This window comes from Malurus melanocephalus, unplaced genomic scaffold (genome assembly GCF_030028575.1).
Source record: "Malurus melanocephalus ecotype Western Australia unplaced genomic scaffold, MMel_1.1 scaffold_354, whole genome shotgun sequence".
Lineage (NCBI taxonomy): Eukaryota > Metazoa > Chordata > Aves > Passeriformes > Maluridae > Malurus > Malurus melanocephalus.
In genome coordinates this window covers 188,983-203,660 of record NW_026623586.1, presented here as the reverse complement: position 1 = coordinate 203,660, position 14,678 = coordinate 188,983, and the positions used below count along the sequence as shown (strand labels likewise).

Here is a 14,678-nt window from a genome sequence, read left to right as displayed (position 1 = left end):
CCCTTAATAAATCTTCACAGATATTTCTCTCTCTTTTTTTTTTTTTTTTTTTTGTGGCCAACCTTTTAGACATTATTAATTCTCAATTTTAATGAATGGTTGTGCCAAAGCTTAACCTCAAGAAGTCACATAAAATGAATTATTACCACGATTAATTACACTGGGATAAGCCAATAAGAGCAGCTTTTATTTTAGCCACTGATACAATTAATTAAAATTAATTCCAGTAAACAATGTCATGCTGCTCACACAAAACAAAAAGTATTTTTGCTTTTTTTGTTTTGCTAAAATGTAAATATCATCATTCACATTAGACCAGTAAAACCATTTACCGCCAGTTTAAGCCTAATGAACATTCATTACATTTGATTATCCATTATTTCTATTCCACCAGTCCCAAATTAAGAGTTTTCAACTATAGGTCACTTTATATATTCCTGTTAAAACGGGATAATGTAAGAAAAGCAAACAAGGGATTTTTAATTCAAATGAAGCCAGTATTCCTTGACATTTATTCATCCAAAAAGGAATGAGCAATTTGGAYGCCCAAGAGTATTCAATAGACAATGAGAAAAAAGTTGTTAATTTATTTATTATTTAATTTATTATAAAGACCCAAAATTCAGAAATTGGATATATGTGAATAATGTGGATCACTGCTTTTGTTTATGGTCATTTTGCACCCATAACACTTGTAGAAATTTGGGAAATTCTCAGCTCTGGAGAAGTGTAGAAACACCAGTTCTGGCAAAATGAGGGGCACAAATTTCCTTTCTCACAGCTACCGTTCTTTGAAGGGTTTTTTTCTCAKATTGAAATTAGCTTTGGCTTTGCTGAGACAAACAGGCACAGTGAGATCCTGTGGCCCAAAGCTGAGGTTACAGAATTCAACCTGGGAYAAAATACAGCTTTCTAACACTGAGGGAGAAATGCTTGACATTATTTATCTTCTTAGGATATCATAGAATCGTGAATGGTTGTGTTTGGAAGGGGAAATAAAGATTTGGAGTCCCTCTATCACCAGGAGAACAGTCCTGCTGTGCAATCCTCCCAAAATCTCCATCCTGGAGCTGTTCCTGCCTTGACACACCCCCCGATGGCCTGACTGAAGGTTGAAGATGGTCCTGCTTCAAAAAAGAGAGCTTGGAGTAAAGATTTCAACCCCAATTTCCAGGATCCCACACCTCGACTCGAATTATGGCCACAAATCACAATTCCTTCTCGTCAGTCTCCACTTTAATTTAAAGCCTAATTTTGGGTGTCAGACCAGACTGAACACACCAAGAAACTCTGGCACATTAATTACCTTTAGCAGAATTTAAGATTGACTTTACTTGCATATAAAGAGCACTAGGAGCTGTTCCAGGTACTGGGGTTAGATCTCTTCAACATTCCCAGGTACTGGGATTAGATCTCTTCAACATTCCCAGGTACTGGGATTAGATTTCTTCAACTGTAAATTGTTGGAATGATCACTCCAGGGTATGGGGCCATCCTGTGAATGCCTCTCTCCCTACAGACACAGTGTAGGATGGGTTGGATGGGGTTTGGAGCAACTTGGGATAATGAAAATTATCCCAGCCCATGGTATGAAGTGGAATGAGATGGACTTTAAGGTTCCTTCCCACCCAAACCATTCTGGGATTCTGGGATACTGGGATTCAGGGATTCTGGGATTCTATTCAAGATTCCATTCTATAATCCCACATTCCACTTAATGATTTTTTTAATATTCCATGATTTGCATGAATGCAATTCCTGAGTTGGGAAATGACTCAGGACAAACCTGAACCCTCCCCACAAACGGGGTTTAAGGGTGTGAAGGATGCCCCTCTGTATTATGGTTCATACAGGATCTCTGAACCTCCTTCAGCACCTGGAATGGTTATAGGATCAGAAATGTGCCATTGTAGGATGGATGTGTGCAAATAATCATATCAAATTAACCTCTCCTATATTTTAACTTTTCCTAAGCCTGACAGGAGTCCCAACTCCACTGTGGCCTGGCCTGACTGTTATCAGCCACATGAGAGACTCTCTTCTATAAATCTTGTATATCAAAGGCAGACTTAAAGATGGGATTAAAAATAAAAATACAAAAAAAAATAAAGAAACTACCAACAACTTTCATTCAGCAAGCTTAGAATAAAAAATTAAAAGATATTAATAAATACCATGCCCTATAAGCTGGTCTAAATCTATCCAAAATGCCCCGCAGTGAAGTCTTACATCAGTTATTATTGAAACATTAAATGCTTTTCTTCCAGGCTTACAGCAATCAATTTAACTTTCAGTCATCTTGTCCCCATATGTGCTGCTCCTGTTGATGAAATGGCTATTAATAAAGGAATAGATGGCTATGAATTAAAGCAAGCTCTACTTAATCACATTAATCCAGAGTATGTTAAAGGCTTCAATTTTCTAAATAATTTTGGGCTTAATGCCTCTGAGATGGGCAGACTGCTCTATTGATGCAGCATCTGGTCCAATTTAAGCTGCATTGTGAAGGAGGAATTGTCGGGCCCTTGCAAAAATAAGGAAGACTGACAGTTTTAGGGATGCAACCAAAACTGCTGCGGCTGAGACAAAAGATCCTGCAAGATATTGAAAAAGGGCCCAGCACAATGAAAAGGCAGCCCCAGCTCCGCCAGCAGCAGCTCCAGTGCTCAGTGAATTGTGTATGATTAACTTACTCCTCCTGATGGGATGAGCACTCCACACACTTCACCAGCGCCGTATTTTCCAGTCATTGAACATCCAACAGCTGCTGCTGTGAAATATGTTCACTTACCCATTGCATCGGGATACCAATTAGGGAGGAATTATTTCAAAGGGAATGGCACCCTCGCAAAAGCAGGAATTTCTGGCTTCAGGATTCCACCTTCCCCCCACCCAAGTGTATTTTTTTATTTTTATTATCATTTTGGTTCTGTAAATGGAAGGATTTTACAATGAATAAAATCTGCCTTGGCTTGTAGCACTGAAATTCTGATGCATTCAGTTGATGAGATACAAAAAAAAAGTATTTTAAACACTTGCAGGGGGAATAAAACCTTCATAGGAGAATTGGTTTACAATGAGTTTAGAATATTTGCGTAAGAGAAAGATTTTTAAAACCTATGACAATCTTCATAGAAGGTTGTCAGTGAAGCAGACAACGTGGTACAGTCCATCTACATTTTAATATTAAAAATAATATTACCTCTGCTATCACATTTTTATTATACTTAACATTAAAATTGCAAAAGCTTTAGGGGCAGATATTTTGTCAGTAACTTGAGTAGAAATGAAAAGTAACTCCAATGAATTTAGTGAATTTGCACTCCATATGTAAGTACTGAATGAAGCTGGCAAGTCACATCCTGCAGAGCTGTACAGATCTGCCTGAATCTTATTTCACTTAAAATAATGTCTCAGTTAAATGTACAAAGCAGTTTGGGGGGCACATATTGTCTGTAGTTTGCAATATTTAAATATTGCAAAATGCAGACAATTATAAAGTGTCCAAAGAAGATTTTTATATGGCACACTGGAGCATCTATTTCATCTTACAGGACCTCAGAGGAATCAGAACTTCAAAAAATAGATTAAAATGATGCTAAATATTCTGATACATAGTGGCCTTCAGCTGAAATAATTTAGAGGTATAAACATCAAAATACATCAGCTAAAATTCCCTATGACTTCAGGAGAGAAAACACAGTTTCAGAGTTCCCTTTGCTGCCTGTGCTTTCCTCCAACACTCAGACCCAGAAAAATCCATATATCCATAGATTTCAAAGCACCTTAGAAGATAAAATAAACTCTTTTTTTTTTTTTTTGTTTAGTGAGGACAATAGGCAGGAAGAGCTGAAGGTCACCCAAGCCAGCCCTGGAGCCATGAATGGAAGGGAAGGAGCTGAGTGTCCAGGTAACAACCCCTGCTTCTCCTCCTCCCATCCTGCTCCAAAGCACTGCCGGGCAAATTCCAGCATGGAACCACTGCCGAGGAATGTGAGAGGCAGGAGCAGCACAGGGGAAGGGGAACAGATCCCAACCCAGCCCCTGAGAAGCGGTGCCACCCCTCTGAATGAAACAGAACAGCTTCCACTGCAGCCAGGGAGATGCTCCATTCCCAGGAGGGGATTTGTGACCAGCAGGGGAGGGGATTCTGCTCCTCTGCCCTGCTCAGGTGAGACCTCGCCTGCAGAGCTGCCTCCAGATCTGAAATCCAACAGCAAAAGGATGTGGAAGTGCTGGAGCCAGTCCAGAGGAGGCCATGGAGATGCTCCAAGAGCCAGGCTGGGAGAGCTGGGGGTGCTCACCTGGAAAACAGAAGGATCCAGCAGAGCCTAAAGGGGCTCCAGGAGAGCTGGAGAGGGACTGGGGACAAGAGATGGAGGGACAGGACACACGGAATGGCTTCAAACTGCCAGAGAGCAGGGACAGATGGGATATTGGGAAGGAATTGTTTCCTGTGAAGGTGGGGAGACCCTGGAATAGAATTCCCAGAGAAGCTTTGGCTGCCCATGGATCTCTGGAAGTGTCCAAGGCCAGGCTGGACAGGGCTTGGACCACTCTGGGACAGTGGAAGGTGTCCCTGCCCATGGCAAGGGTGGCCCTGGATGATTTTTAATGTTCACCCTGTGATCCCAAAGAGTTCGTGTTGCTGGTGTGACAAGCACAGGGGCAGTTTAGGGATTCCTGGAAGAAGTGAGGAAAGAGGGAGTTATCTTCTGAGAACTCTTGAAAAAGCTGTGCCATCTTTTCAAGCCRTACCTGCTCCTTCCAGAACACACCAGGAGCAGGGGCTGCAATGGATAAGTTGTTCCTCAAACTCTGGGCCATTCTCATAATGAAGAGCTGTTAAATAAGCCTGAGCACAAATAAATAACCACTTGTCGTGCTGGTGATTCAAAAAGAACTCATTTCGAGGTGCAATTCTATGGCAACAGCTTTTGTGAGGCACTCTTTGACACTGCAGCAGAGCTGCTGTTTAACAATTCAAATGCAGAAAAGATGGGAAATAAAGGAGGCAAAAAGCAACTCGGTGAGATCCCTGCTCGCAGCTCAATTGTTTTGATGAATTCTGCCCTCACACGTTGTACGAGCATCTCGTGTGCAGACAAATTGTGTTTCATGGCAACAATGGGTGTGCATGGAGAAAAGTCTATTATCGTGTGGCAAATAAAGGAGTTTGAGGAGAATCAGAGGCGATAAACAGATGAATATGCATGGAGGCACTTGGCTTTCCACTCAGCTGGTCTGCAGGATTTGCCTTCCACATCTGCTGTGACACTGCTTATTCCTGCACTTTGGTGGATCAGAAAAGCAGAAGCAACAAATGCAGTTCTGCAGCAAAGCTTTGTCCTTTTTAATTCCCTGTTTTCCTTTCCAGAGCTGCCTCAAACAGTCATCCCCTCAAGCAGGCCATAGAAATGATTCTCTTTATTATGCAAAGTTCCATAAATCCCAACTGCTGTGCAAAAGATAACTGCTGATCATTGGAGACTTCATGYTGGAGTGTGGGAATCTTTGGGAAAGACCAGAAAAAGTATTTTGTTTTTCCTAGTTCATTGGATCTGGAACAGGGGAAGGTGGTACCAAAATATTGGCCAACTTTGGTGTGACAGCCCTCGGTTCAAACACCTGGGAGTTTTGAACCTGGATCCCAAAGGACTCTCAGAACAAGAGATAAATCTACTGAAAGCCTCCTAACTCCAAGTTAAGAGGAAATGTTCAGGAAGCAAATTCCTTACGCGTCCTGGTAAAGCCAGGCCACTGCTGAGACACAAACGTGGGGTTATCAAATCGTAAAATCATAAAATCATCAGGGTTGGAAAAGCATCTCTGGGATCACCGAGTCCAACCATCCCCCAGCACTGCCCCATGTCCCCAAATGCCACATCCACATGGCTTTTAAATCCCTCCAGGGATGGGGACTCCACCTGTTCCAATGTCTGACCACCCTTTCCATTAAGAAATTTTCCTGATATCCAACCTAAACTTCTCCTGGTGTATTTTGAGGCCATTCCCTCTCCTCCTGTCCCTGTTCCCTGGGAGAAATCCCAACCCCCCTGGCTGCCCCCTCCTGTCAGGGAGTTGTGCAGAGCCACAAGATCCCCCCTGATCCCCCTTTTCTCCAGGCTGAGCCCCTTTCCCAGCTCCCTCAGCCTCTCCTGTTGCTCCAGCCCCTTCCCCAGCTCAATTCCCTTCCCTGGACAACAGGAGTCAGGTGAGAATTTGTTTTCTCCTACTGATTGGGACACTCTGGGCAGGAAGAGGAAGAAGAGACAGAAAGGAAAGGTCCTGGAATTYATTCTCAGGGTTAAGATCTGGGTTTATGCACCTTGCAGCACTTTCGTGCCAGCCACACTGTGGGAAGGCAAATCTGACACCTCTCTTCTTCCCTGTGCAACAATCTCATCCTGTTTGCTTCTATTTCCACATTTTGGATTATTTGGATTATTCAGATTATTATTTGGATTATTTGGATATAGATTCCATTTTCCATTCTGAACTGTGTTTTGCTGCACATTCAGAAGAAGAAGAAGGTCCCCTCTCCACCCAAAACCTGACCTACTTAATGCAAACTGGATCCTACTTTCCTTTGTGCTCCTCAGCCTAAATTCAGCTCACACTAACGACACCAGAACCCAGCCTATGCTTTTCCATTTAATTTTAGCTTCACCTAAAAACTTCTGACCGGTTCACAAAGGCAGCTGGGACATGAGGGAAGAGCTYATTACCCGTTGCTCCTGCCTTTGAACACCTCTGAACACCTGCAGAAGGGCTGAGCSGGCCCTGAGCACAGAGCAACGAGGCAGGAGAGGAAATGAAACCATTTGTTAAAMCAAAATCAACGAAGCGGTGAAAAGTAATGGTCCCATCTGCACCTCCCAGCGGTTTGGGGTCAGTTCTGCTGGAGTCAGTGTGCTCCCAAAAATTCAAAGGAGAGGGATGGAAYAGAATCCTGAGCAGGTCACTCACCACACCCAGCCCGTTCAGAAAATAATAATAGCAATAATGTCAATATTTAGCACTCTTGCAATGCTTTGTAACTTCAAAACATTGCAGAAACAGGGCAGGATCAGTGAGAGTGGAAGTWCTTTTTCCATAGCTTATTTGCTTTTTGGTAGCCACATTTTTATCTTATCATCCTGTTAACAGGCTGAGAGAAATTTCTTCCTGATGTAACACCATTAACATCAGCAGAATTATGTCCAGGATCAGTTTGACCCAATTTATTATTTTCTCAGTAGATGGTAAGAGTGTTATAATGGTGTTCCATTTGACTTGGAACAAAGAATTTTCACAGCGTTCAGCAGAGGGAATGACATGATTAAACCCTGTGTCCTTTCCAAAAAAAATCGGAGCCATTATAACACCAAAAAAAAAGACGAAGGGGAAAAAAAAAAAAAAAAAGAGGAGAAAAGGGGAAAAATATGTAAACAATGTGCAACCATTATAACACAAAAAAAAATAGAGGAGAAAAGGGGAAAAAAATAAGTAAACAATGTGTAATCATTATATTGCAAAAAGAATGGGGAGAAAAAGGAAAACAAGAATAAGTAAACAATGTAGAACCATTATATTGCAAAAAATGGGGAGAAAAAGGGAAAAAAAAGAAAGAAGTAAACAATGCGTAATTATGATAGTTGATTATCATTCAAAATTTCCAGTTTATTCCATGGTATCTGTGACTTCTCAGGAGGAATAAAGGAAAGCTGTGGCCGGGATAAATCAGGATATCCTCAATCCCAAATCATGGATCACCTTTTTGCTYTCCACARCTCCCTGCCAGGAGGGTGCAGGGATGAGGTGTCAGACTCTTGTCCCAGATCACAAATCACTGGATGGCATCAAATGGCCTCAAGGGGAGGTTTAGGATGGACTTTAGGAACAACTTATTTATAGAAAGGGTTGTCATGCACTGGCTCACTGCCCTGGGGTGAGCATCCCCAGAAGTGCCCACACAATACGTGGATGTGGCACTTGGGGACACAGTTTGGTGGTGACCGTGGTTGATGGGTGGACTCGATGAYCTCAGARRGCTTTCCCAACTYTAMKRATTCCATGAATGGAGGCCATGAAGTACCAGGAAMAACAGAGCAGCTCTATTTTTCCTGTCTGACAGGATCCCTGAGGGGAAGGACTATCCCTGCAGCGGTGAAGTAAAACCTTACAAAGCAAGGGTCTTGTCACCCTTGTAAAACTCTTGATTTCTCCTGTTACTTCAGCTAACCAGAGAAGGATTCTGGGAATGACTCAGCTAAACTGCAGGTGAAAAACAAATTCCATAATCCTGRAAAACAAGTGATAGAGCCAGTGAGAGCTCACACCGTGGTGTATCGTGGCTGGTTCTGACCATGGCATGTTCCTGGTGTGATTTATGGTGGTTGGATCTGACCATGACGTGTTCTTGGTGTGATTTACGGTGGTTGGTTCTGACTAGCACATGTTCCTGGTGTGGTTTATGATTGTCAGTTCTGACCATGGCGTGTTCCTGGTGTGATTTATGGTGGTTGGTCCCATAGTGTGTTCCTGGTATGATTTACAGTGGTTGGTTCTGACCATCACGTGTTTCTGGTGTGATTTACGGTGGTTGATTCCAACCATTGCGTGTTTCTGGTGTGATTTACGGTGGTTGGCTTTGTTGTGCTTCACAAGAATATAAACCCATAACAAGCTAAGGGTTTAAAAACCCTGTTTTTTGCAATAAATTGATCCCTCTCTCCACCTGCCTGGGGGTCCATGTTGTTTCTCATCTGTACACATCCCCATTCCTGTCCTGCTCCAGTTAAACCCCAGGAACAGCCTGGGAGCCCAAGGACATCTCAGTTTTTTCCATTCCCTTCCTTCTACCCCAACCCAGGCAGTGCCATCTCTGCACACATTGAGATCATGACTTCACACATTAATTAAAATTCTCCTAAGCTGTGATTTCCCCAACTGTCTGCACAATCTGCTGTCTCTTCTCYTACCCTTACACAACACTTTGGGAGGAAAGGATCTTCTTTTTTGTCTCTGTTTTCCTCACCAAGGTCCCAATCCACGCCAAGTCCAGCATCCAAAACATTAAACTCACTTTTTTTAGCATTTTTGTTCTGCTGCTGCAGTCTTTCAGCAAAGCAAACCTTTCCTTGACTTTATGGAAATGTGACATTAGGAGAGAATCACTCGGAGGCATTTCAGCTACAATTAACATTCTTCACTCCTCAGAAAGAAAATAAAAACAGTTCCTAATTGAATCGCTTGACTGAGTAAACACTGGATTAAACCAAGAGGGGAAGGAGCAGACAGAAAAAAAAAAAAAACTCCAGCTGGACAAATGTTGGGATTGGGGTTTGTTTTCCCAGGAATATTTGGTGTGTGTGGATGCACTGTGGGAACACAGACAGTGACACAGCCACGATGCATTTTTGGGCTCAGTAACAGGCACAGAAATGTCTCCAGACAGAGCTGAGGAGGGGAATCTCATTACTGCCTCTTGATTTATCCCATCCAGAATATTCCTGGGATCCATGGGTTTAAAAGGGATGGTTGGGAATGTCAGTACAGACAACACACCTCAAAAGGATTGGGAACAAGAGTAGGGCAGTGCAAAGAGTCCACTGAGATCCTCAGCGCAAAATATTTGCTGCTAAATACAAATCTAGGAGCTGAGTCATGGAATCCCAGAAGGGGTTGGGTTGGAAGGATTCTTAAAATCCATCCCATCCCACCCATGGGCAGGGACACCTTCCATTATCCCAGGCTGCTCCAAGCCCTGTCCAGCCTGGCCTTGGACATTTCCAGGGATCCAGGGGCAGCCACACTTCTCTGGGAACCCTGTGCCAAGAATTCCTTTCCAATATCCCATCTAACCCTACTCTCTGTCAGTGGAAATCCATTCCCCCTTGGCCTATCCCTCCAGGCTCTTCTAAAAATTCCCTCCCCATCTTTCCTGGATGAGCCTGTAGGCTCCTTTCAGGTACTTCTGTAAATTCCTTTTGTTTTTGACCACGAAGCTGCTTTAGAAGCCAAACAGGACAATCCCTTCAGCTGAATTAAGAGCTCCAAGTGGGCTCTGTCCAAGACAGGCCACTCCTCCTCCTTTGGAAGGACAGGTTGAAGGTCAGACACCTCGGACTGGTCACTATGTCCACATGTCCAGGCTGAAGTGACTTCTCCCATGTGGAATTAGGGATTGCTCTGAATACTTCAGGAACCAGATCACTGTAAGGACCCTCCCTCATTCCAGGAGTTTGGTACACTCAGCAAGTGGCTTTGTAGCTTATGTTTTTCTTTACAAGTGTCTTCAGAGCCAAAACAAAAAGTACCAAAAGTACAAAAAGTACCAAAAGTATAAAAATACAGAAAATACAAAAAAATACAAAAAAAATTACAAAAAATACAGGAAGAACAAAAGCTAAAAAATTTAAGAAAATCCCACTGGCCACCACAACAACCGTGAGCTTTTTGATAACATCATTTTCATAAATACACTAAACTCTTCTACTGCTGGTGGCCATACTTCACATTACAATTTTAATCCTGAGTAGATGGGTAACAGCAACTATTTGAACTTTGGGGTGAGAAAAAACACTTCCTAACTGTACCATTGTGCAAAAGTGGTATTTTCAGACCTCCTGTGGCAGATCTGCCTTTTTTTTCCCCCCATTACCCTATTTTTTCACCAATTCCCATCTCACCTGTTRCTCTGAGCCCTACTGATGGTACCAGGGAACAGCACATCACTATGGAACACTCATAAATAAGGGAAAAGTGTCAGTAAAGCAGATTTTTCCTTACTTCTCAGAATAAATACTTCATTCCCAGACACGTTGATTTGTAGCTGCCACGAATTAACCTTTAGCAAAAGATCCTTTAACAAGTTCTCCTGGAAACTTCCTGCCCAGGTTCAGCACCGGAGTTAATGAACCCCCAATTTCCCCTCCTACCTGYGAATGCCAGGAATAAAATCGTATTAAAGAGGTGGATAAACAAATTAATACRGAAAAGGTCAGCAGTGATGATTAAAGATTAAACCATAAATACCTGGAAGCTGGGAGGTAAATGAAGACAGAATTTGGTCTGGTTTGGATGGGAAGGGACCTTAAAGCTCAGCCAGTTCCAARCCTTGCCATGGGCTGATGYCACTCCCCAGACCAGRTTGTTCCAAGCCCCATCCAGCCCAAATCACACTGATTTTTGCTGGAATAGAACCTAAGATTAGCTGCATCCTTGGTGTGAACCAGCACAGCAGATACATTTCAAACAGTCCAAAATCCTCCCTTTCTTTTATTTCCTTTTCTGAGATTGTAGAGCTCAGAAATTTCCAGATAGGCAGATAAAAAGGGGGTTTGGTTCCTGCAGAAAGGCCGAAATAAACCCTTTGAGTGACCTAGCAATGGCTCAGGTATTCCATTGAACAAACCTGAGATCCTGGAGCTTTCTCACATCACCATTTTCACAAACACACCACGTTCTGATGCTTGAAAAAAGAAGCAGCTCCAGGGCTGCACATTCTGTTTTCAGCCACAGCCACACAATGAATCCCAGCCCAGCCCTGCATGGAGTCTCCCGTGAAAATGAAACTCCTTTGGGAATTTCCTGTGGGCTGCAGGTCAGAAGATTTTGTCTTTGACTTGCTCTGTAATGGCTCTTTCAACCTCTGGGGCTCCCACACTTTCATCTTATCTATATCTTTAATAAAAGCAGGAGACGGGAATGATGGAAACAACACGCCTCAGTGGAATACAATTCAAATAAAGTTGTTAATAATAAATAATATATTTGGTATTTATCCTGCTGCTGCAGCCCAAGCCTGTGATTGTGGGCAGCGCTGAGATAAATAGCTGAAAGRAGCAGAGGACAGCAGTCAGGCGATTAGGATTTTAAATTTGCCACGAGGCACAATCAGGTATCTAAATAATAAATATCACTTTGGTTCCTTCAAGCCTGAACCAGACAAGACATTAACCCTGAAAAGTCAAACTTTGAAATGGAAAAGTGAACTCAACCTTGATTAAAGGATGCAGCAGAGCTCCCTCAGCAGAGCTGCTGCCATCCCTCGTGAACAAGGAGCTTTTTGTTTTTCAGGCAATGGTAAATTTATTTACCACTTATCTACCATAAAAAATACATATTTATTCTGCCTTTCATTTTTAAATGCCGAATCTACAGACTCCATTTCTACATCCTCGATTTTAAGGTGTAACCAAGTTTTCTTGGCCAATTTCTCTGTTGAAAAAGAACATGTCAGTAGTGCCAGCAATGAAAATTTGGAGGTAGAGCTGCAGAGGAGCAGGTAAGGGAAATTCAGGGCATCTGTTGGGTTCTTGTTGCCAAGGTTTTATCATTGCAGCAGCATCTGCCATCACCTTTCCAAATGATTTTTTGAAGTGAAATTGCTACATTCATTTTATTTCATGACTTAGCAATTGCATGGAGGACAAATTAGAGTTTCTAGGGTTTTATCTGCAAATCCAGGAGGATCCTAGGAYGATAATCTCATGATTGCAGAGACAYRACTTATCCMAACTGTTCTAGTTACCAAAAATTACAGATTTTAGGCAAAATCTTGTTCTTCAATTGCTCCAAAAAATACACAAAACACCAATTCCCACAGTTCATGACATTAACTGTGATTGATGCAGCAGTTTGTACTTTGGCTGACCTTTCCTTCCTTCYTCACAGGTGAACTGGGGGGAAAAAAAGGGGAGAGGTGGAGCAATTGGCCAATCCCATCAAGGCACGGATCAAGGGCACTGAGATCCTTCACAGTCATTAAAATTCCTATATCCTGTTCTTATAAGGAGGGGAAAAAAAAAGGACCAGACAAAGGCACAACAGGAATCTATTCTCTTGACAGCAATTTAATAACAAAAGAAAATGTTCTGAGCCACTCTCATTACTGCTTGGAAACTTTAATCTTGTGGACTTAGTTCCTGCTCATGGAAACCTTCAGATCCCTTCAAAAGCCACAGAAAAGGAATATATGTAGGTTAATTATACATTTAAACATTTTGGAGAGTCAGAGCTGCTTTGGAAGAGGGTTGTGATGTCCAGCTCAAGGGTTCTAGGAGGAATATGAGGCTGTGTCWGAGTATCAGGAGAATCATCAAATTCAGCACAAGACTGGAGCCTCTCTGMTCTGGAGCCAGGCTGGGAGAGCTGGRGGTGCTCAYCTGGAGARGRGAAGGATCCARGRAGAGCTCAGAGCCCCTTCCAGRGCCTMAAGGGGYTCCAGGAGAGCTGGAGAGGGACTGGGGACAAGGGATGGAGGGACAGGACACAGGGAATGGCTTCAAACTGCCAGAGGGCAGGGTTAGATGGGATAYTGGGAAGGAATTCTTGGCACAGGGTGCCCAGAGAAGCTSTGGCTGCCCCTGGRTTCCTGAAAGTGTCMAAGGCCAGGCTGGACAGGGCTTGGAGCAGCCTGGGACAGTGGAAGGTGGATGASCTTTGAGGTTCTTTCCAACCCAAAATCATTCCATGATTCCATGAACACCATGATAAGTTTGTCACAGGACTTTCTTCTGTGTTTTTAAGGAAGGGCAAATCTGAGAAGCCAATATTTCCCATTTTAGATTATTTCTCTATTGCCATTAGCAACTCCTGAATTATGTCAGTCAGATTTCCCAYTGCTGCCTTAAATGATCAACAATTTATGCAAAAATATGTAAAATTAACCCCACATCACAAAGCCAAACCCTGCCCACACCTTTCCATACTGAAAGGAGCAACTTCCCCACCACCACCCTGCTGTGGGCTCATGGAATTAACTTTAGAAATCACCAGCTGACCACAGGGACAGGAGGTAACAGAGCAAGAAATTAATTTTGCCTTTCTCCTCTCTTTCCATCAGCAATTCCGAAGCTTTCCAGGTGACCTTTGCAAGCCAAGACATTTTAAGGAGAACTAAAAATCCTTTATGGAAGAATCAGCCAAAATATGAATTTTTATGCAAGAGGCCYTACTATTCCTCAGAAAAACGTGGATTTGCTGCTTAGGAGATGTGAAAAAACTTCACAGCAAACTATTTTACATAACTCCTGCAGAAACAAAGTCTATGTGGCACATTTTTATATGGAATTGTTAATTATGAAAAAACATGATTTGTGCACTAGAGAAAACACCTCGGAAAGATGAGAATTGACAAGATTATAAATTGGTTTAACTCGCTGAATCTCAGCCTTCTAACTAATGTCATATAATAACCAGACATGTTTTATTTTCCCTACATTCCAGTCACTGAAGATAAACAAAGAAAACAACTCCCAGCAAACCCAAATGCTGGGATGAGAACCACAGGCCTACAAACGACCCCATTTTCAAGAAAATCATTGTTAGCTGCGTGTTTTACATGGTAATTGTACATCCCCAGTTTATGAATAACAACAGCAGAGTTCTTCCCTCCTGATTTCAGAACCACTCGAGCTACGCAGATTTCTAAAAGCTTATGAATATATAGAGCAACGGAATTGTTCTGAACATCTGTAAGCAAAATATGAAAAGATGTTTGGTGCTGAATGAACATCCTGGGTTGTCTAATGCTGGCCAAAAATGGTGTATTTATGTACCAGGGGAACGCACTGAAAATAGCTCCAAATGCTGCACACCCTCCAGAAGGGCTTTTCAGATTGTCCTCTGTAAGGCTGTCACCAGGAAACAGAAAAAGAATTTTCCATTCATTCCCATTCTATTCAATTTTC

At 42.5% G+C, this 14,678-nt stretch overlaps 1 protein-coding gene across 1 annotated transcript in view; it reads right to left on the bottom strand.

Annotated features, from left to right (window-relative positions):
- Positions 1 to 14,678, bottom strand: part of MSRA (methionine sulfoxide reductase A) — a 232,551-nt gene that overhangs the window by 110,979 nt on the left and 106,894 nt on the right. The gene's annotated exons all lie outside the window — the stretch shown is intronic.